Here is a 25,392-nt window from a genome sequence, read left to right on the forward strand (position 1 = left end):
GTCCGAAGGATACTTTGAGAACAGTTTTACCCTTAAATGCAAATTAAAAGTAAACAGCAGTTTTTAAATGAAATATGTGTAGTATAATTTCGGGCAGCCTTTTTATACCCAGCTGTACTTGTACACGGGGTATTATAACTTGGATTGGATAGCGGTTGGTTGTACGGGCATAAGGGAATCGAGATAGATATACAGCCCAATTATAAATATTCCCTCGGAATGTTGCTCTCGCGGATTTTTTTATTCCCGCGGAAAAATTCCTACAATTCTTTTCTCCTAGGGAGAACAATTATTAAGGAATAGGAATTTCGAATTTTCGAAGTCAGCTGTTTTGTCAATTGTAATTTCGTTGCGCATTCCTTTTTTTATTTAAAAATAATTTAATTATCGTTGCGCATTCCTTTTTTTGTTTAAAAATAATTTAATTATTGCTGCATATTTGTTTGAAATTAAGAAACATAGAGGAAGAAAATGGTAAGTGAAACTCAATTGTTAAATTAAATTTTAAAATTAAAACAAAATTTAAAAATTATTGTGAAATAAAAATTTTTATTGCAATTTTATCAATCTTGAATATAATAGAGTTGAGTCTTCGACATTTCTACACAACAACAAAAAAATTAGAACTTTTTTCATAAAATCAACTACTGAGCTATTTTTATTTGCATTTACATATATATAAGAGGGTTACAAGGGGACTTTGTATAAGTTTTAAAAAAATCTGGGAAGATTTATAACTTTGGTGTCCTAGAAAATATACCACCCTATATAAAGCTTAATATTTCATACTAACACTTTAACCCTCCTTGATTAGTTCTTCCATTGTTATACTCAGTTGAGCAGAGCTCACAGAGTATATTAAGTTTGATTGGATAACGGTTGGTTGTACATATATAAAGGAATCGAGATAGATATAGAATTCCATATATCAAAATAATCAGGATCGAAAAAAAATTTGATTGAGCCATGTCCGTCCGTCCGTCCGTCCGTCCGTCCGTCCGTCCGTCCGTCCGTTAACACGATAACTTGAGTAAATTTTGAGGTATCTTGATGAAATTTGGTATGTAGGTTCCTGAGCACTCATCTCAGATCGCTATTTAAAATGAACGATATCGGACTATAACCACGCCCACTTTTTCGATATCGAAAATTTCGAAAAACCGAAAAAGTGCGATAATTCATTACAAAAGACCAATAAAGCGACGAAACTTGGTAGATGAGTTGAACTTATGACGCAAAAGAGAAAATTAGTAAAATTTTGGACAATGGGCGTGGCACCGCCCACTTTTAAAAGAAGGTAATTTAAAACTTTTGCAAGCTGTAATTTGGCAGTCGTTGAAGATATCATGATGAAATTTGGCAGGAACGTTACTCTTATTACTATATGTACGCTTAATAAAAATTAGCAAAATCGAAGAAGGACCACGCCCACTTTTAAAAAAAAATTTTTTTAAAAGTAAAATTTTAACAAAAAATTTTATATCTTTACAGTATATAAGTAAATTATGTCAAGATTCAACTCCAGTAATGATATGGTGCAACAAAATACAAAAATAAAAGAAAATTTTAAAATGGGCGTGGCTCCGCCCTTTTTCATTTAATTTGTCTAGGATACTTTTAACGCCATAAGTCGAACAAAAATTAACCAATCCTTTTGAAATTTGGTAGGGGCATAGATTTTATGGCGTTAACTGTTTTCTGTGAAAATGGGCGAAATCGGTTGATGCCACGCCCAGTTTTTATACACAGTCGTCCGTCTGTCCTTCCGCATGGCCGTTAACACGATAACTTGAGCAAAAATCGATATATCTTTACTAAACTCAGTTCACGTCCTTATCTGAACTCACTTTATCTTGGTATGAAAAATGAACGAAATCCGACTTTGGCCACGCCCACTTTTTCCATATCGAAAATTACGAAAAATGAAAAAAATGCCATAATTCTATACCAAATACGAAAAAAAGGGATGAAATATGGTAAGGTAATTGGAATGTTTTATTGACGCGAAATATAACTTTAGAAAAAACTTTATAAAATGATTGTGACATCTACCATATTAAGTAGAAGAAAATGAAAAAGTTCTGCAGGGCGAAATAAAAAACCCTTAAAATCTTGGCAGGTATTACATATATAAATAAATTAGCGGTATCCAAGAGATGATGTTCTGGGTCACCCTGGTCCACATTTTGGTCGATATCTGGAAAACGCCTTCACATATACAACTACCACCACTCCCTTTTAAAACTCTCATTAATACCTTTAATTTGATACCCATATCGTACAAACTCATTCTAGAGTCACCCCTGGTCCACCTTTATGGCGATATTTCGAAAAGGCGAACACCTATAGAACGAAGGCCCACTCCCTTTTAAAAATACTCATTAACACCTTTCATTTGATACCCATATCGTACAAACAAAGTCTAGAGTCACCCCTGGTCCAGAAAGGCCCACTCCCTCTTAAAATACTCATTAATTCCTTTCGTTTGATACCCATATTACACAAACGAGTTCTAGGGTCACCCCTGGTCCACCTTTATGGCGATATCTCGAAACGGCGTCCATCTATAGTACTTAGGTCCACGCCCTTTTAAAATACTCATTAATACCTTTCATTTGATACCCATATCGTACAAACGCATTCTAGAGTCAACCCTGATCCACCTTTATGGCTATATCCCTAAATGGCGTCCACCTATAGAACTATGGCCCACTCCCTTTTAAAAATACTCATTAAAACCTTTCATTTGATACCCATATTGCACAAACGAATTCTAGAGTCACCCCTGGTCCACCTTTATGGCGATATCTCGTAAAGGGGTCCACCTATAGAACTAAGCCCCACGCCCTTTTAAAATAATCATTAACACCTTTCATTTGATACCCATATCGTACAAACAAAGTCTAGAGTCACCCCTGGTCCACCTTTATTGCGATACCTCGACAATGCGTCCACCTATAGAACTAAGGGCCACTCCCTCTTAAAATACTCATTAACTCCTTTCGTTTGATACCCATATTGCACAAACGAATTCTAGAGTCACCCCTGGCCCACCTTTATGGCGATATCTCGAAACGGCGTCCACCTATAGAACTAAGGCCCACTCCCTTTTAAAATACTCATTAACACCTTTTGTTTGATGCCCATATTGGGCAAACAAATTCTAGGGTGACCCCTGGTCCACCATTATGGCGATATCTCGAAACGGCGTCCACCTATGGAACTAAGGATTACTCCCTTTTAAAATGCTCATTAACACCTTTCATTTGATACCCATATCGTACAAACGCATTCTAGAGTCACCCCTGGTCCATCTTTACGGCGATATCTCGAAAAGGCGTCCAACTATAGAACTTAGGTCCACGCCATTTTAAAATACTCATTAATACCTTTCATTTGATACCCATATCGTACAAACGCATTCTAGAGTCAACCCTGATCCACCTTTATGGCTATATCCCTAAATGGTGTCCACCTATAGAACTATGGCCCACTCCCTCATAAAATACTCTTTAATGCCTTTCATTTGATACACATGTCATACAAACACATTCCAGGGTTTCCCTCGGTTCATTTTCCTACATGGTTATTTTCCCTTATGTTGTCACCATAGCTCTCAACTGAGTATGTAATGTTCGGTTACACCCGAACTTAACCTTCCTTACTTGTTTTTATACTAGAATGGAAACGTAACGGGTAAATCTTTAGCAAAAAGTTGCATCAAAACGTTGCTTAAGAACCAAAGCTTAAACACTTCAAGATCCTGCATCCACGTCCGAAGGATACTTTGAGAGCAGTTTTACCCTTAAATGCAAATTAAAAGTAAACAGCAGTTTTTAAATGAAATATGTGTAGTATAATTTCGGGAAGCCTTTTTATACCCAGCTGTACTTGTACACGGGGTATTATAACTTGGATTGGATAGCGGTTGGTTGTACGGGCATAAGGGAATCGAGATAGATATACAGCCCAATTCTAAATATTCCCTCGGAATGTTGCTCTCGCGGATTTTTTTATTCCCGCGGAAAAATTCCTACAATTCTTTTCTCCTAGGGAGAACAATTATTAGGGAATAGGAATTTCGAATTTTCGAAGTCAGCTGTTTTGTCAATTGTAATTTCGTTGCGCATTCCTTTTTTTGTTTAAAAATAATTTAATTATTGCTGCATATTTGTTTGAAATTAAGAAATAAAATATAAACAACGCACAGTATTGCATTTCATGTGTTATTCGCTGAAATGAGTAATTAATTGGTGCCGCAGCAACATAAACAGAGGAGCATAAGAAGAAGAAGACCGCGGGATAACACAAGTCCGCCGGAGTCGCCTGCCATTCATCAAAGCAATTTTCTGACGGCCAGGTCGAGTTGAATTCATCTTTGGTCATATGCCAAAATCTATTTAAGCCTTTTTAAAAATCCTTTCGCAATTTCTGGATGGTTGCATCAAAAGACCAAGAGCTCTTCCGTTGCTTATGATATACTTTTCGACTTAAAATAAAGAATATTGTGGTAGAATGTACATATTTTAGCACAAATTTGTACAAATAAGAGTTCTTTATTAAAAGAAACAAATTCCTTTAACTATTTTGATGCATTCCCTTTAATTTAACAAGTGAAAAAACTCCTATGAAATGGCAGAGAAATCTCCCTCTCACTCACGTTCATAATACACACTTTTCTCCCATAACCGGTTTCCGCTTTTTCGAACATTGTTCAGAATATGAGGAAAGGGAGAAGTGAAAAAACTCACAAGGAATTTTTATTTAGAATACGAGGAATGGGAGAAGGAAAAAAACTCGCACGGAATTTTTGTTTAGAATCGGGCTGATAGACTTCCATATATCAAAATCATCAGTATCGAAAAAAAATTTGATTGAGCCATGTCCGTCCGTCCGTATGTCCGTCTCTCCGTCCGTCCGTCTGTCCGTTAACACGATAACTTGAGTAAATATTGAGATATCTTCACCAAATTTGGTACACGAGTTTATCTTGTCCCAGGATATCTAGATTCGTATTGAAAATGAGCGAAATCGGATGATAACCACGCCCACTTTTTATATATATAACATTTTGGAAAACACAAAAAACCTGATTAATAGTACACCTAAAATGTTGAAATTTGACGTGTGGAATGACTCTGAGACTCTTGATAAAAATTTAAGCAAAATTTTTAAAATGGGCGTGGCACTGCCCACTTGTGATAAAATAAATTTTACAAATATTATTAATCATAAATCAAAAATCGTTAAACCTATCGTAACAAAATTCGGCAGAGAGGTTGCCTTTACTACAAGGAATTCTTTGAAGAAAAATTAACGAAATCGGTTAAGAACCACGCCCACTTTTATATAAAAGATTTTAAAAAGGTCGTGGACGAATAAAATAAGCTATATCTTTGCAAAAAAGAGCTTAATATCAATGGTACTTCATTTCCCAAGTGGATTTTTAAAAATAAATAGGAAAAATTTCAAATTTAAAAAAAATGGGCGTGACACCGCCCTTTTATAGGTTAAGCTAAGCTTAAACTAAGTTTGCTTAAACTCTAGTCAAATTTAAACTCCAGTTAAACTACTGAGCAGTTTTTCAGTCACAGTTTAAGGCCACTTTTGGAGTATGCTTTTTTGTGCGGCAACATTGATTTTTTATTATCTAGATAATTTGTAGATACGGCAACAGCTGGATTTTGTTTATCCAACAAACATGGAAAAAAGTCTCTAGCGAAATTATATATATAGTTCCGGAAGTGATATCCAACATCATTATTTAATTATTGTTTACAATAGTTCTCGAGTTGATATCCAACTTCCTTCTAAAATTATTATCCAACTTTCGAGAGATTTTGAGAAATGTTCAGTTCTCAAATGAAAATTCAACACATCTCTCCAGTTGATATCCTACATTGCATATCGAGTTGAGGTGGAGTTGAAAAAAATCTCCAATTTAGTACCACCAAAACCAAGAGCTGTTTATTGTGAGAAATAAACACCTGGTTCATAGCAGCAATGAAGCGTAATTAATCAAAAATAAATTATATAGGCGGCCGCCGTGGTGTGTTGGTAGCGTGCTATGCCTACTATACCGATGATCCTGGGTTCACGCCCCGGGCAGGGCAACATCAAAATTTTAGAAACAGAGTTTTTCAATTAGTATAAAGTTTTTCTAAGCGGTGTTGCCCCTCGGCAATGTTTGGCAAGCACTCAGGATGTATTTCTGCCATGAAAAACTCCTCATGAAAAACGCATCTGTGATGCAGATGCCGTTCGAAGTCGGAATAAAACAAGTAGGTCCCGTCCCGCCAATTTGTATGAAAAATTAAAAGGAGCACGACGCAAATTGGAAGAGAAGCTCGGCCTAAAATCTCTTTGGAGGTTAGCGCGTTTCATTTTTTAATTTTTTAAATTATATATATTTCATTTTATTTTCGTGAAAGTACTGTAGTATGGAGTCTTATATTTGAGTTCAGAGGCTCACAAGTTGTTAATTCAATTTTTTCAACTTAAGTAATAGCATTTTTTGCTTTATAAAAAATTCCATTCTTTGCTGAGTACGCTATTATTCACGAGTTGAGCCACTGTTTCGAAACAACTCTGGAGAGTTTAGAAGTGTGCCTATTTATCAACATGAGCTCCAATGGTACTCAAGCCCAAATGCTTGTTGGGTAAACTCGACGTCATTTCGAACGAACTCAAATAACTGATAGGTTAACTAGAGTTTAACCCTGCCAGATCGGCCGCTTAAGCTTAGCTTAAACTTTAAAGTAGACTGAAAAACTGCAGAATAAGTTTAAGCGTAGTTTAACTGACAAACCGAGTTGAACTTGTACTGAAAAACCGGACCTTAGAAACAATCAATAGGCAAATATGTTATACGAGCCTTAGCTGTATCAACTTCCGGAACTCGTAAGCACAACTTTTTGTTGCGACAGCATAAATTGTGTATATGGTTATTTATTGGACATACTTCTTACATTTTGAAGTTAACAATTCAAAACACACCTTCATTACAAAAAAGTAAGTTTCTGTATGACCACAAAATATCACAGAAAACGTTCGTTCTGTATTAGTTTTGTGATCGATAATTTTATATTATATTTCTGTGTTATAGGAATTAGAACAAATGTTCGCCCATTTTTGGTCGCTTACTTGCAATAAATCAACCTCACCCGCCTGCCGACTTCATAGTCACCATTTGCGTCTAATTTGGCTTTTGGAAATATAATTTACTGCGCGTTTAAAAAATTTGGTATAGCGAAGCTCAACAAATGGCAAAGTGCAATTTACCCAACCAGTTAAACTCATCAACTGATTTTAATTGGCGGTTACAAAACTCACTCTAAACCAGATAGGATACTAATTTGAGAAACCGAAAAATAACAAAAAAATAAAAAAAATTAAGGAGTGAAGAGGGAGAAGGGAAAAGATACAAGAAGATAAAACCGAGAAAACGCAAAACTTAAAACTTCGCTGCTTTTGTGTAATGAAAAGTTTCGAGTTTTTCTCATTGTTGTTGAATAAATTTAAAAAAAAAGACAATGAAAACCGCAAAAGGAGCTTACTAAAGTAAAACGAATATACAACAATAAGAAAGGCTAAGAAGCTTATTGCGTAATGAATGACCAACGCACAGAATGAGTTTTTAAGTATAGACGAAAAGTTTTAGCCTAAAATAAATTCAAATTCAAAGCACATTCAATAAAATTCAGTTAAGATGTGTAAATTCAGGGACGCGGCAAAAAACATTATTTTATGAAGGGGTCATAGCGATACTCTCATTGTATGAGAAGAAAAAATTTTGGAAGTGGGCCACCTAAACAACAATTTCTTGGATAACGAACCAACCGCAAAGATTAGGTGTAAGAGGCTGGTCCGTGGGAGCCTTACGTTATCAAAAATGAGGACGTATGTTTTAAAATAAATTACTAGCCCTGCAAACACCAGAGAATTTCTAGGAGTTATGCACTTGCAGCTTCTAGATCTGATAGCTGGCCACTCCTTAAAGCTAGAGTCTTAGTGAGGCAAGCGTAGGGCACGAACACAAAATGTGCTCCTCCAACCACCGCTTTCTACACGTGGTATCACTGACGAGGCTTTATTTAAAAGCAGGCAGTATCCAGTCAGAATATTGGTGAGCAGCTTTGTTAGCAATTTTGTTAGATAATGTGCTGCTTTCGATTTCGTTATATCTTGCTCAATTTCATTTGGACATATACAGTACAGGCTTCGAAGGATGCCGTCTCCTTAGCTGGCTCTTCCGCTTTTTCATTTCTCTATATTTTCATATGATCGGGGACCCAATGCAGATGTAAGTATATTTCTCTCTATCCCGATGTTTTCAGAGATTGCCTACACTCTGACACACTTCTATGTAGTCCTGTTTGAGATTAGTTTGAGCTCTTTTCCTCCAGATTTTTACTGCTTTGAGCACACTAAAGTTATCTGGCGGATTTTAAGATCGTTTTATTTCCAGATTAATACAGTATATCGCAGACTCTGCCACTTCCATAACTTTGAAACGTCGAAGCGCAGTTATGGGATTAGGTAGTCCGTTCGTCCGTATGCAGATGTAATGTGTGGAATGAAGTGCAGCACTCGGACATTGTTTTCACGGCTCCCGTTAGGCCAAGAATTTTTAGCCTACAGACACCCTTTAATTTTTCGAAGTACGTTGTTTTTTGAGTGACCGTCCACCAAAGAAAGAATCCATAGTATAGGTTGGTCTTTACAATCGCTGTACATATTGTTACGAATATTAGCAACAATAAGGGGTACTGCCATCTCTAAGCCGATGCAAAACAGTGACTTGCATGCACATCCCTAATCAATCATTATGTATCTGCAAACGAATCAATAAATTAGGTCTACACATATCTACGTACACGCAGGGAGAAACAGTGCACAAACACATGCATATATCTTATCTGAGATGCTCCCAAAAGTATGCAATTGTAATTGTGGAAGTGTCGCTCACAAATACACGCATATGAGAAGCTATATACGTGCATCTGTAGTTATAATTATATGGCGGTAACTAGAAAATTCTGGAAGCGACTAGAAGATGCCACGAGGAAATCACAGAGTATAAAAGCACCAGCGGTAGAGGCGCTACAAGCAGTTTCGATTAAGAGGCTATCTAGCGAGCAATAGCAGTATTATTTGAAAATAGTAGACTTAATTATTGTGAAGTCCTTTAATAAAGGCCACTTTGCATTATTAAATATTGGAGTTATTTATTCAACAGTTTAGTGATCGAAATTAGCAAAAGGGAAAATAAGAGGATTTGCGGTAAATTCGTGACAATATGCAATGAGAGAGAGGGTGATAGACACCACGTACTACATTTCTGTTTTCTTTTAAATTGATAAAGTGTAGTCGAGATCTCCTTCATTTCCCTTCTTTACGTTGAAGTTCCACGACAAACTGCTGCCTTGAATGGCTTATAAATATTTAGTACAATGTATCTCCTGCGGGGGCATCCTTCCTAATTAAACAAATTTTTTTTCGAATATGGCTGTCCAAAGCTGCAAATCAAAAAATTTTTTAAATTGAGAATAACATTATTTTGAAATTTCTTACACAGCGATCGAAATTATCTTAACCATGAGGTTTACACTAGTATCTAAGAAACCAAGACCTCTATAAAAGAATAACACAAGGTTAATGATAAATACCCAAATGAGAATAAACCTCAGCTCTTCTTGAACTTGCAGCGAAACGCACTAGTTCCGAACTATCGCCTTAAGGGGCGGTACTATTTATAGTTCTGTCACCATGCAGTGCTTTCAACTGACACTTTTAACTTTGTGATACCCCACGAAATGGCGATAGTAGTTAAATGAAGGACAGGTTCCGCAAGGTACGACAAGGGAGGTCTCTGGAGATATTTTTATACAACCCTCACTCCTTTATACATTCCGTGCTGTTATACAACTCTCACCAGCAGAAAGGTTTTTTTTTTTAATCAAAATTTCGGTGTAACTGGGAAGGCCCGTATAAAGCTGTAAAGCGTATCAGCGAAGTCGGCTACCGTATACGAAATAGTCGGCATTATTCGAATACCGACAATTTCCGAATTCACTTTTTGTATTAAAAATTAAAAAAACAAAAAATTTGGTTTCAAAAAAATAACTGAGTATAGAATTTCATTTCTAATACTAAAAAAGTAAAGTGCACGATATGGAGCTGCAGATGTCTTACTATAACTCCACAACGTCTTAACGAATACCAGAGCTCATTGGAAATTAACAAAAAAAAAAAAAAAAATGCCATTCGAATCGAAATCGAGAACAAATCACTAGTCGATAAGTGTTAATCGATTCTTTAACCGAACAACTTTTGCTAATCTACTAATCGATTATTCCAATACTCGACTTTCAAATGAGGATTCTCATCAAAAATGATCCGCCATAAGTCCCAGCGCCTTTCATCCTTTTTTGAGGCACGTAAAACTTTTTCCTAACGTCTGCAATGCATCAAGTATTCATTAAATGTAGATATTTGTTCGCCACCCCTCTATGCTGACGACGCGCTTGGGTAAATTAGTGACCGAAACTGAGGGGGGGAAAATATTTAAAGAAAATTTTTAAGGAAATGAGACTGTGATGAGTGAAATGCGGGCGAAGGGTATGCCAGGATTACAACATGCATACAAATATACATACATATATATATATCTTCTATCTATCTATCTATCTATCTATAAATCTTATAAAATAAAGTCGCTAAATGCCATGTACGCACATAACCTCACACAGAATGCTCCGATTTTAAAACGGGTTTTTGCATTTGAAAGCTTTGCTACGTGAGATGGTATATATTATAGGGGCATGGCAAATTGCCAAAATGTTGTAAAAATCATAAAATATTTGTTGACACAGCTATAACTCATAAACGGATGGATGGATTTAAAAAATTCTACTTTTCAGTAAAACTTTGAAATATTTACCTTCGATCTGCATCAAAAAAAAAAAAAAAAAAAATACTTGATTCCTTTCCTATATTAACCAAATTACTTAAACTAAAGTAACATTTTTACCAAAAAATGCGTGTCTGTGGTTGTTCACTGTGAACTGTGCGCGCTAATTGCTTTTTAGTGAGGCATGATGCGACACATATGTACATACGTACATATATAGCTGCGTTATTTAACTTCGGGCATAGGTTTATAGGTATGTATGGATATACATCACTGCACAGTATAAAACAAAGTAGCTTTTTCTGTCCCTATGTCCCTTTGAATGCTTAACCCTTACAGGACCATAAGGAAACTAAAAGTAAATTTTGTTATATAACTGCTTTATTTAGTTAATATGGAGGCAAACCTGATAATAAATAATAAAAAGTTAAAATAAAGTACTTAGTTTTTTTGGAATTCAATAGGAAATATATTTCCATATGGGCGTGATCGGGAATACAAATTTAATAAACCAACTTCATTTTCTTTTGTGATTATTTGTTCAATAGTGGAAAAAAAAATTCATAAAAATACAAAAATTTTAGTTCATACATAAGTCGTGTGTGATATTCGGCAAAGCAGTTTCTTTTGGTGGTAAAGCAGAGGTGTACGTTGCACATAACACATATATTATGCGTTCGGTTCTCAATTCTTTTTTTAGCGCAATTTGCACATCTCTTCATATTTTCTGCTTTTTGCATATTGTGTTGTGGTAAATTCCGTTTTACACCCAGCCTAGTTTTTTCTTTGGTTACTGTCGTTGGTCTTGAGCGCTGTCTACAAATAAATAGATTTATAAGGCTCCGAGCAATGTTCTGCCGAAATGCTAAGCTGGTCAAGAGCGACCCTTCACAGCGGTTTCCTGAATGAAGCTTTTCGTAAATTGTATATGAGTTGTTCAGAGCTATGTCCATAATATCGAAAAATAAACGCAAATAATATTTTATTTTTGCTTTGCGGTCGACCTCATAACAGACCTTTCTCTGGTCCATCAAATCAACGCCGCCCATATATTTATTGTACCGCATAACCATCTCTGGGCAGGTAACACTAATCATTTCTGCCGATCCGGCCTTCCTCATCTTTACCTCACTTGTTTCGACCGGTGAAATAAAATTTGACAACATATGTACGGATTTTGTGTCCATCCATTTGATAAACGATATTCCCTGAAAGCTTTCAGAATAGATTTCTCCTCTCATCATATTTTTGTCCAATGGCAAAGTTTTCGGTACGTTTTTCCTGTTTACTCTTATAGCGTCACAAGCTCTTATGTTCTTTTGTTTTAATTTACATTGCAAGTCAGGAGAATTGAAAAAAATGTCAAAATATACTTCAAAACCAAGACCATTTAGCTGCTGTGATAACTTCAAAATAACGGATTCTCCCAACCCTACTTCGGTATTTATTTTCCTGCCCGTATATAGATCGAATTCGAAGAGATAGCCTGTGGTCGCCTCAGTCCTACACCACATTTTAAATCCCCATCTTATGGGTTTGCTTTTTACGTATTGCTTCATCACGCTATGGCCTTTGAACGTAATCATATGCTCATCTATTGATTGTTGCTTTGAATTATTAATGGCCTTTTGAAAGCAATCATTAAAATGTTCGGTTATAAGTCTAACTTTATACGTTCTACCACTAAACTGCGACTGAATATCATTGTTACTGAAATGCAAGTTTTGGCGTATTTGTTCAAACCTTGTTCTTGGCATAACATTAGCTATAAAAGGAACCTCCATGTCTTCGTCAGTGGACCAATAACTTCTAACCGTCGGTAACACGTGGTAGCCCATGACGAAGTTCATACCTATAAAAGCATTCATTTCTGAACCATCAGTACTGAATACCCTTCCCCCTTGCTCGGCATATCTGATACTTTCTGAAACCAGTAATTTGTGAACTAACGAATTTAACATTGTAATTTCCATAAAAATACCAAACGGAGTTACATTTTGCTGTATATCAGGGAATACATTAATGCGACCGAACTCATAATCGCTTTCTTCAAAGGTACTGGGCACATATAAGTTTTTCTCCATCGGAAAATGGGAACGTGGTATTCAGAAGTTGTCATTGTAGTTTATTCTGAGCTACCTTCCTGCTGCTCTTCGTTAGCATTTGCAATTTCACCTATATCAACACCGTCGTCAACATCCTTACCAATAGATGCTTGGTCTTCTTCATCTAATACCAACTCATCTTCTCCACCGCTATTGTCAGCCATAAGTATTTACATAATCTCATTATCTTTAAGGTGAAATTCTCTGACCTTTTTTGCAGACATTTCAGCTGTAATTAGCGCGAATGAATAAATAAACACGAATTTATAATCAGTAAAATTTAATTCAAATATTCCACTTGTGGTCTACAGGGAAAAATATTTCCCTAACGAAAATTTTACATTTTTATATGCTTTTACACGAATAATAAGATAAATTTGACTAGATCTTAGTTCTATACTTACCAATTAACAAAACAATAGAGATTAAATACAATCTCAATTAGAAAAAAACGATTAAATTGCGATAAATTGTACGGAGCACACTCTTCGAAAATTCGTTGACTTTATTCACGTTTTTGACCGGCCATAATCGTAGTGATGTCAGTGCGCTTAAAACATTAGGGGGTAATACCCGTTCTTTATTGATGCTCATTCACAAAAAAAAAATTACCATAAAATACTGTACCGAAATCCACCAATTTATTCTTGGGAAAAATGTTTCCCCTAGACGTGAAAGGGTTAAACCTTTAAAAATACGCAACGGATTTTGATGCGCTTTTTTAATAGATAAAGAGTGATTGAAGAGGAAGGAACGGATGACCATATTTGGCTGAAAATTGGTAGAGGGCTAGGGTCTTGAGATCAAAACGTGGGTCTGGGTAATCCTGAGATATGTTTGTAGAATATGGGTATCAAATGGAACTGTCTATGAGTACTTTGATACGGGTTATTTTTCGTACCCGCGGGTAATTACGTTCTCGAGATATAAGCGAAAACGTGGACGCGGGTACCCCTAGAAAGTGTTTATACAATAAGGATAACAAATGAAAGCTTTTGATGAGTGCTTTAGTACAGAGTAAATTTTGTAACTCTGGGTGCCTAGGATCTCAAGATATAGGCTAAAACTTGGACCCGGATACTCTTTCAATGTGTGTGTAATATGGATATCAAATGGAAGCTGCTGCTGAGAGCTTTAAAGTAATTTTCATTGTGATATTCGATTTAGTCGCATCAACTTGGCAAAATTGATAAATATGCATGCGAAGCCCAAACAAAGGCATGAATTAATAATACCCACATAACTATTTACATATGTCCTATTCGATTTGCCTTACAATAAGGGATGAAGAAGAATGGGAAAAACTTGAGAGAAGAAAAAAGATGGAAGGCGAAGGAGACTGAGAAAGAGATAGAGTGAGACGAAGATAGAGATAGATGAAGCGAAAAGACGGAGGGAGGAGTGCATAAAAGGATTAAGAAAAAGTGAGGGGGGAGGGCAGAGTTAGACGGAAAAAGCTTATTAAAATGTATGCAAATAGACCAAATTTGAGGCAGAACAACGTCTGACGGGTCTGCTAGTATATATATATAAATATCTATATAAGTAAATCGTAAGCAACTAAAACACCGATGCACAATGCCAGCATAGCTTTGAACACATACGCAACATATTTTGTAGGAGTATGTGTGTACATAGAAAAAAGCGAAAAAAGTTTCAGCATAGAAATTGCGCATGATATTCTACCGCTTGAACTGCAAGCAGTTTTGCCAGAACTTTTTCAGAAAAAAGGCTACATTGACAAAGGCTAAATAAAAATATTTAAGGCTAAGAAAAAAAAGCTAAACGTTTAAGGCAACTTTTTATGCGTTTTATTAATTTTTTTCATAAAAGACAAAACAGAATAAAAAATTTAAATTAATTTTTACTCCAATTTCATACAAAATTCAAAAAAAAAAAATTTTAAATAATTTAAAAGGGATACATGATAAATAAAACTTCACTCTAATCTATAAGTTTTCGTAATATGTTTGAGGTAAATGGTTTTTTATTTGCAGAATAAGAACGCCGATAAAATTCTTTCCAATAAGGAAATCTACGTTTTGTACTTTTAAAGAACCCATGAAAGATGTAAACTCTACATTCCACACTGTCTAAGAACCTCTTTTTCAAATTTTTGGCATGTGTTTTACAACGACACAAACGATATCTGGCAAATGAATTTTTGGAGGGAGTATTTTTATGATACTTTTTGGGCCTACCGAATCACTGCCGATGAGTAACCCTCGGTTAAATAAAGCTTTGAAATAGGTTATTATGCATATTGTAACGAATTCCCCTTACTTGCAATCTTCTACAAACGTTCGTATCGCTAAACTGTTGAATAAATAACTCCAATATTGAATAATGGAAAAATGGCCTTTATTAAAGGACTTCACAATAAATAAGTCTACTATTTTCAAATAATACTGCTATTGCTCGCTAGATAGCCTCTTAATCGAAACTGCTTGTAGCGCCTCTACCGCTGGTGCTTTTATACTCTGTGATTTCCTCGTGGAATCTTCTAGGCGCTTCCAGAATTTACTTAGTTACTTATAAATTTCTCAGCTACAACTACAGATGTATAATTTTTATAGATTCTCTCATACCCCATGCGCTTGTATGTGTGAGCGACACTTCCACAATCAGAACTGCATACATTTAGGAGCATTTCAGATAAGATATCCGCACCCAATAAACATTTTTGTTCGAAATTGGTTTGAGGTCAAATGGAAATCCAACTCGGTTTCCAAATTCCAATGTTTAATATCCATTGTACTTCCATTGGAGAACCAACCCATTCTCAAACAAAACGGCACATTTTTTATACGTAAATAATCTTAGTTCTCCACTTAAGAAATCTTTTGATATAAATTTGAACTCCAACATCAATCTCCATTTGGATTCAAATGAAAAAGAAAACTCTTCTAGAATTAAGTTTCCCATCCAAATTGAATAAAAATAACAGCTTTGTATATAAATTTGGTTTCAGTTTAATAGAATAAACATAAATTAAAATAAATAGTAATTCATTTTACATATTTAAAAATAAATTAAAAGTATTTAAAAATTCTAAGTAATTGTAAATTCTTTTCACCAAAGCTGAGATATTTTTTTTCATGCTCAAAGCATCGAGGAACTTAGAAAGTGTAATAAAAGTGGGTGGTCAACCGGAGAAATTCTGAGATAATTGAAGTTATGTACGCGAAAAACGGCTTTTCCCCCACTTTTGAGGTCTTTTACAGGGTACACAATTTTTTGGTGATTTCGTTCTCCAATCATATCATTTAATACTACTTTTACCCTTCAATTCAAGATATTACGATCTTAATTACGAACTCTGTTCGAATAGTTATGGCTGTTTTAAGTTATGCATCAAATTTCAATGCACTTTTCAAGTATCAAATATACTGTTTACACAACTTCGTCAAAGAACATAACTTACAAGTAAGGAAGGCTAAGTTCGGGTGTAACCGAACATAACATACTCAGTTGAGAGCTATGGAGACAAAATAAGGAAAATCAATCTGGGGTAACCCTGGAATGTGGTTGTATAACATGTGTATCAAATGAAAGGTATTAAAGAGTATTTTAAGAGAGAGTAGGCCATAGTTCTATGGATGAACGCCATTTAGGGATATCGCCATAAAGGTAGACCAGGGCTGACTCTAGAATTTGTTTGTACGATATGGGTATCAAATGAAAGGTGTTACTGAGCATTTTAAGAGGGAGTGGGCCTTAGGTCTATCGGTGGACGCCTTTTCGAGATGTCCCCATTAAGGTGGACCAGGGGTGATTCTATAATGTGTTTGTAGATATGGGTATCAAATGAAAGCCGTTAATGAGTATTTTGAAAAGGAGTGATCCTTAGTTCCATAGGTGGACGCCGTTTCGAGATATCGCCATAAAGGTGGACCAGGGGTGTCTCTAGAATGTGTTTGTACGATATGGGAATCAAATGAAAGGTGTTACTGAGCATTTTAAGAGGGAGTGGGCATTAGGTCTATAGGTGGACGCCTTTTCGAGATATCGTCATTAGGGTGGGCCAGGGTGACTCTAGAATGTGTTTGTACGATATGTGCATCAAACGAAAGGTGTTACTGAGCATTTTAAGAGGGAGTGGGCATTAGGTCTATAGGTGGACGCCCTTTCGAGATATCGCCATTAGGGTGGGCCAGGGGTGACTCTAGAATGTTTGTACGATATGGGTATCAAACGAAAGGTGTTACTGAGCATTTTAAGAGGGAGTGGGCATTAGGTCTATAGGTGGACGCCTTTTCGAGATATCGCCATTAGGGTGGGCCAGGGGTGACTCTAGAATGTGTTTGTACGATATGGGTATCAAATGAAAGGTGGTAAGGAGTATTTTAAAAGGGAGTAATCCTTAGTTCTATAGGTGGACGCCTTTTTGAGATATCGCCATAAAGGTGGACCAAGGGTGACTCTAGAATGTTTGTACGATATGGGTATCAAACGAAAGGTGTTACTGAGCATTTTAAGAGGGAGTGGGCATTAGGTCTATAGGTGGACGCCTTTTCGAGATATCGCCATTAGGGTGGGCCAGGGTGACTCTAGAATGTGTTTGTACGATATGGGTATCAAATGAAAGGTGGTAATGAGTATTTTAAAAGGGAGTAATCCTTAGTTCTATAGGTGGACGCCTTTTCGAGATATCGCCATAAAGCTGGACCAAGGGTGACTCTAGAATGTTTGTACGGTATGGGTATCAAACGAAAGGTGTTACTGAGCATTTTAAGAGGGAGTGGGCATTAGGTCTATAGGTGGACGCCTTTTCGAGATATCGCCATTAGGGTGGGCCAGGGTGACTCTAGAATGTGTTTGTACGATATGGGTATCAAATGAAAGGTGGTAATGAGTATTTTAAAAGGGAGTAATCCTTAGTTCTATAGGTGGACGCCTTTTGGAGATATCGCCATTAGAGTGGGCCAGGTGTGACTCTAGAATGTTTGTACGATATGGGTATCAAACGAAAGGTGTTACTGAGCATTTTAAGAGGGAGTGGGCATTAGGTCTATAGGTGGACGCCTTTTCGAGATATCGCCATTAGGGTGGGACAGGGGTGACTCTAGAATGTTTGTACGATATGGGTATCAAACGAAAGGTGTTACTGAGCATTTTAAGAGGGAGTGGACATTAGGTCTATAGGTGGACGCCTTTTCGAGATATCGCCATTAGAGTGGGCCAGGTGTGACTCTAGAATGTTTGTACGATATGGGTATCAAACGAAAGGTGTTACTGAGCATTTTAAGAGGGAGTGGGCATTAGGTCTATAGGTGGACGCCTTTTCGAGATATCACCATTAGGGTGGGCCAGGGTGACTCTAGAATGTGTTTGTACGATATGGGTATCAAATGAAAGGTGGTAATGAGTATTTTAAAAGGGAGTAATCCTTAGTTCTATAGGTGGACGCCTTTTCGAGATATCGCCATTAGAGTGGGCCAGGTGTGACTCTAGAATGTTTGTACGATATGGGTATCAAACGAAAGGTGTTACTGAGCATTTTAAGAGGGAGTGGGCATTAGGTCTATAGGTGGACGCCTTTTCGAGATATCGCCATTAGGGTGGGACAGGGGTGACTCTAGAATGTTTGTACGATATGGGTATTAAACGAAAGGTGTTACTGAGCATTTTAAGAGGGAGTGGACATTAGGTCTATAGGTGGACGCCTTTTCGAGATATCGTCATTAGGGTGGGCCAGGGGTGACTCTAGAATGTGTTTGTACGATATGTGCATCAAACGAAAGGTGTTACTGAGCATTTTAAGAGGGAGTGGGCATTAGGTCTATAGGTGGACGCCTTTTCGAGATATCGCCATTAGGGTGGGACAGGGGTGACTCTAGAATGTTTGTACGATATGGGTATCAAACGAAAGGTGTTACTGAGCATTTTAAGAGGGAGTGGACATTAGGTCTATAGGTGGACGCCTTTTCGAGATATCGCCATTAGAGTGGGCCAGGTGTGACTCTAGAATGTTTGTACGATATGGGTATCAAACGAAAGGTGTTACTGAGCATTTTAAGAGGGAGTGGGCATTAGGTCTATAGGTGGACGCCTTTTCGAGATATCGCCATTAGGGTGGGCCAGGGTGACTCTAGAATGTGTTTGTACGATATGGGTATCAAATGAAAGGTGGTAATGAGTATTTTAAAAGGGAGTAATCCTTAGTTCTATAGGTGGACGCCTTTTCGAGATATCGCCATTAGAGTGGGCCAGGTGTGACTCTAGAATGTTTGTACGATATGGGTATCAAACGAAAGGTGTTACTGAGCATTTTAAGAGGGAGTGGGCATTAGGTCTATAGGTGGACGCCTTTTCGAGATATCGCCATTAGGGTGGGCCAGGGTGACTCTAGAATGTGTTTGTACGATATGGGTATCAAATGAAAGGTGGTAATGAGTATTTTAAAACAGAGTAATCCTTAGTTCTATAGGTGGACGCCTTTTCGAGATATCGCCATAAAGCTGGACCAAGGGTGACTCTAGAATGTTTGTACGGTATGGGTATCAAACGAAAGGTGTTACTGAGCATTTTAAGAGGGAGTGGGCATTAGGTCTATAGGTGGACGCCTTTTCGAGATATCGCCATTAGGGTGGGCCAGGGTGACTCTAGAATGTGTTTGTACGATATGGGTATCAAATGAAAGGTGGTAATGAGTATTTTAAAAGGGAGTAATCCTTAGTTCTATAGGTGGACGCCTTTTGGAGATATCGCCATTAGAGTGGGCCAGGTGTGACTCTAGAATGTTTGTACGATATGGGTATCAAACGAAAGGTGTTACTGAGCATTTTAAGAGGGAGTGGGCATTAGGTCTATAGGTGGACGCCTTTTCGAGATATCGCCATTAGGGTGGGACAGGGGTGACTCTAGAATGTTTGTACGATATGGGTATCAAACGAAAGGTGTTACTGAACATTTTAAGAGGGAGTGGACATTAGGTCTATAGGTGGACGCCTTTTCGAGATATCGCCATTAGAGTGGGCCAGGTGTGACTCTAGAATGTTTGTACGATATGGGTATCAAACGAAAGGTGTTACTGAGCATTTTAAGAGGGAGTGGGCATTAGGTCTATAGGTGGACGCCTTTTCGAGATATCGCCATTAGGGTGGGCCAGGGTGACTCTAGAATGTGTTTGTACGATATGGGTATCAAATGAAAGGTGGTAATGAGTATTTTAAAAGGGAGTAATCCTTAGTTCTATAGGTGGACGCCTTTTCGAGATATCGCCATAAAGCTGGACCAAGGGTGACTCTAGAATGTTTGTACGGTATGGGTATCAAACGAAAGGTGTTACTGAGCATTTTAAGAGGGAGTGGGCATTAGGTCTATAGGTGGACGCCTTTTCGAGATATCGCCATTAGGGTGGGACAGGGGTGACTCTAGAATGTTTGTACGATATGGGTATCAAACGAAAGGTGTTACTGAGCATTTTAAGAGGGAGTGGACATTGGTCTATAGGTGGACGCCTTTTCGAGATATCGCCATTAGGGTGGGACAGGGGTGACTCTAGAATGTTTGTACGATATGGGTATCAAACGAAAGGTGTTACTGAGCATTTTAAGAGGGAGTGGACATTAGGTCTATAGGTGGACGCCTTTTCGAGATATCGCCATTAGAGTGGGCCAGGTGTGACTCTAGAATGTTTGTACGATATGGGTATCAAACGAAAGGTGTTACTGAGCATTTTAAGAGGGAGTGGGCATTAGGTCTATAGGTGGACGCCTTTTTGAGATATCGCCATAAAGGTGGACCAAGGGTGACTCTAGAATGTTTGTACGATATGGGTATCAAACGAAAGGTGTTACTGAGCATTTTAAGAGGGAGTGGGCATTAGGTCTATAGGTGGACGCCTTTTTGAGATATCGCCATAAAGGTGGACCAAGGGTGACTCTAGAATGTTTGTACGATATGGGTATCAAACGAAAGGTGTTACTGAGCATTTTAAGAGGGAGTGGGCATTAGGTCTATAGGTGGACGCCTTTTCGAGATATCGCCATTAGGGTGGGCCAGGTGTGACTCTAGAATGTTTGTACGATATGGGTATCAAACGAAAGGTGTTACTGCGCATTTTAAGAGGGAGTGTGCATTAGGTATATAGGTGGACGCCTTTTCGAGATATCGCCATTAGGGTGGGACAGGGGTAACTCTAGAATGTTTGTACGATATGGGTATCAAACGAAAGGTGTTACTGAGCATTTTAAGAGGGAGTGGACATTAGGTCTATAGGTGGACGCCTTTTCGAGATATCGCCATTAGGGTGGGCCAGGGGTGACTCTAGAATGTTTGTGCGATATGGGTATCAAACGAAAGGTGTTACTGAGCATTTTAAGAGGGAGTGGACATTAGGTCTATAGGTGGACGCCTTTTCGAGATATCGCCATTAGGGTGGGCCAGGTGTGACTCTAGAATGTTTGTACGATATGGGTATCAAATGAAAGGTGGTAATGAGTATTTTAAAAGGGAGTAATCCTTAGTTCTATAGGTGGACGCCTTTTCGAGATATCGCCATTAGGGTGGGCCAGGTGTGACTCTAGAATGTTTGTACGATATGGGTATCAAACGAAAGGTGTTACTGCGCATTTTAAGAGGGAGTGGGCATTAGGTCTATAGGTGGACGCCTTTTCGAGATATCGCCATTAGGGTGGGACAGGGGTGACTCTAGAATGTTTGTACGATATGGGTATCAAACGAAAGCTGTTACTGAGCATTTGAAGAGGGAGTGGGCATTGGGTCTATAGGTGGACGCCTTTTCGAGATATCGCCATTAGGGTGGGCCAGGGGTGACTCTAGAATGTTTGTACGATATGGGTATCAAACGAAAGGTGTTACTGAGCATTTTAAGAGGGAGTGGACACTAGGTCTATAGGTGGACGCCTTTTCGAGATAACGCCATTAGGGTGGGCCAGGGGTGACTCTAGAATGTTTGTACGATATGGGTATCAAACGAAAGGTGTTAATGAGCATTTTAAGAGGGAGGGGGCATTAGGTCTATAGGTGGACGCCTTTTCGAGATATCGCCATTAGGGTGGGACAGGGGTGACTCTGGTATGTTTTTGTACGATATGGATATCAAATTAAAGGTATTAATGAGGGTTTTAAAAGCGAGTGGCCCTTAGATGTATATGTGAAGGCGTTCTCGCGATATCGACCAAAATGTGGACCAGGTGATCCAGAAAATCATCTGTCGGTTACTGCTAATTTATTTATATATGCAATACCACTAACAGTATTCCTGCCAAGATTCCAAGGGCTGTTGATTTCGCCTTGTAGAACTTTTTCATTTTCTTCTACTTAATATGGTAGGTGTCACACCCATTTTACAAAGTTTTTTCCAAAGTTATATTTTGCGTCAATAAACCAATCCAGTTACCATGTTTCATCACTTTTTTCGTATTTGGTATAGAATTATGGCATTTTTTTCATTTTTCGTAATTTTCGATATCGATAAAGTGGGCGTGGTTATGGTCAGATTTCGCCCATTTTTTATACCAAGAAAAAGTGAGCTCAGGTTAGTACGTGGGTTAAGTTTAGTAAAGATATATCGGATTTTGCTCAAGTTATTGTGTTAATGGCCGAGCGGAAGGACAGACAGTGGACTGTGTATAAAAACTGGGCGTGGCTTCCACCGATTTCACCCATTTTCACAGAGAACAGTTACCGTCATAGAATCTATGCTCCTACCAAATTTGAGAAGGATTGGTAAATTTTTGTTCGACTTATGGCAATAAAAGTATTCTAGACAAACTAAATGAAAATGGGCGGAGCCGCGCCCATTTTGAAATTTTCTTTTATTTTTGTATTTTGTTGCATCATATCATTACTGGAGTTGAATTTTGACTTAATTTACTTATATACAGTAAAGATATTAAATTTTTTGTTAAAATTTGAATTTAAAAAATTTTTTTTTTTAAAAAGTGGGCGTGTTCTTCATCCAATTTTGCTAATTTTTATTTAGCACATATAGAGTAATAGTAGTAACGTTCCTGCCAAATTTCATCATGATATCTTCAACGACTGCCAAATTACAGCTTTCGAAACTTTTAAATTACCTTCTTGTAAAAGTGGGCGGTGCCACGCCCATTGTCCAAAATCTTGCCAATTTTCTATTCTGCGTCATAACGTCAACCCATCTACCAAGTTTCGTCGCTTTATCTGTCTTTTGTAATGAGTTATCGCACTTTTTCGGTTTTTTGAAATTTTCGATATCGAAAAAGTGGGCGTGGTTATAGTCCGATATCGTTCATTTTAAATAGCGATCTGAGATGAGTGCTCAGGAACCTACATACCAAATTTCATCAAGATACCTCAAAATTTACTCAAGTTATCGTGTTAACGGACGGACGGACGGACGGACGGACGGACGGACGGACATGGCTCAATCAAATTTTTTTTCGATCCTGATTATTTTGATATATGGAAGTCTATATCTATCTCGATTCCTTTATATATGTACAACCAACCGTTATCCAATCAAACTTAATATACTCTGTGAGCTCTGCTCAACTGAGTATAAAAATAGCCATAACTTTACGAAAAAAGTTCGTAATTAAGATCGTAATATCTTGAATTGAAGGGTAGCAGTAGTATTAAATGATATGATTGGAGAAAGAAATCACCAAAAATTGTTGTACCCTGTACAAGATCTCAAAAGTGGGGGAAAATCCGTTTTTCGCGTACATAACCTCAATTATCTCAGAATTTCTCCTGTTGACCCCCAATGTTTTTACATTTTTCTATGTTTCTCGGTGCTTAGAGCACGATCAAAAATACCTCAGCTTTGATGCAAAGAATTTTTAAAATTTTGTAAGAATCTAATTAAGAATTACAATTAGTCAAAATTTTTAGTGATTATTTTAGAATCGTCAAATTAATGCAATAAATCAATACCTTATTTAACTTCAGTAGCATTCTCTTTCTTGCTGTATTGCATTTTTTTCACCAGGAGATTTTTGGCTTGATGAAAGAAGGACATATTAGTCCTTTCAAAGTCCTCATTTGAAGAGTTGGCAAATTTTTGATTGTAAGCCTCTGAAATAAAAAAGATTTCAATTATAAATAAAAATAAAAATGGACATGTAATAGTTACTCTTCAAGGCTACCGTTATACTGAGGACTCTAATAGCTTTCTTGTTGGACGTGCCCTTCCAAGTGAAGTGCCTGAAGCTTTATCGCTCATCACTTTTCGCCACACCATTTTTATGAAGTGTATGGAATTGCCACAAACTATAGTTTGGAGTTCAACAACCTAGAGAAAAAATAGAGCACGAAGTATACAGTAGAATAGAATATATAAATAAAATAGCTTATAAAGCTCTTATAGTAGAAAATTTGTATGGAAATATATATTTAAAAAGCTATTGGCAGCTGCATTTGTAATATTGAATTCTACTGCCCAACTAGCTAACTCATCATTTAAGTTGGGCAAATCATCAGCAATCTCTTCTGAATCGCTTTCCGAGGAAGTTTCTTCACTTTAAAAGTTTTCCAAAGGAGGATTGTATGCAGCAGTTGACGGGCAAGGCTCCATTGGCAAACTTTCAATTGTTGGCGAGCACTCCGACAGCCAAGCCACTACCTGCCTTACCTCACTGCCTACCTCTAATTTTCTTGCTTCTATGCATTTTAATAGTTGCACATATGTATATTAAATTAACTAAATACTTACCATATTAAAATTGGGTACTTCCCCGAAATAAATCAATTAATTCACTTTTTCGACTATTTTCAGTTTCACTGCTATCCAATCTTTTGACAGATGATTGGCCAGAATTGCCACACACATAAATGAATAAACGCGTTACCATGTAAAAAAATTTTAAGTAATATCTCAAATTGACCTCCAAGAGCACTCAATTTGAAAACAAACTTTGGAAAAAAACGATTTGATCTCCAATTGTTGTAAAAGTTGGATTTCCATTTGAGAACTACATATTTCTCAAAGGTTGGAAAAAAGTTGTACTTGTGCATATTGGGCATGTGCTTGTGCGTTGCTTCTCCGCCGCGTGCACGCGTATGTGTAGACATAATGATTGAATTATTGATGTGATTTCATGCCACTGCTTAGAATCGGCCTAGAGATGGCAGTACCCCTTAGAGCCGCCAACATTCGTAACAATATGAATAAATGAATTTGAAGTCAGATGGTGTCTTATTATAAATCTAAGCATTTTTATATGTGCAATAAAATTATAATCAAGGTTATACTATGGTACACCCATCCTTATTCAACCTCGATATTATAACAGTTATGTAAGCTTGATTTTGGGTGGGCTATATATAAGCCTTATATAAAAGATCCTAATACAGCAAGTAGTTTCTTTAATTAAGGCGTTATATAAGTAAGCCCTATTTTTGTTGGTCCATAAGCCTTATAATAAT

The 25,392-nt window shown here is 37.2% G+C and overlaps 1 protein-coding gene across 1 annotated transcript in view; it reads left to right on the plus strand.

Annotated features, from left to right (window-relative positions):
- The window catches only part of side-VIII (sidestep VIII), a 930,757-nt gene that overhangs the window by 39,517 nt on the left and 865,848 nt on the right, over positions 1–25,392 (plus strand).

Source organism: Eurosta solidaginis, chromosome 3 (genome assembly GCF_040869045.1).
Source record: "Eurosta solidaginis isolate ZX-2024a chromosome 3, ASM4086904v1, whole genome shotgun sequence".
Taxonomy (NCBI): domain Eukaryota; kingdom Metazoa; phylum Arthropoda; class Insecta; order Diptera; family Tephritidae; genus Eurosta; species Eurosta solidaginis.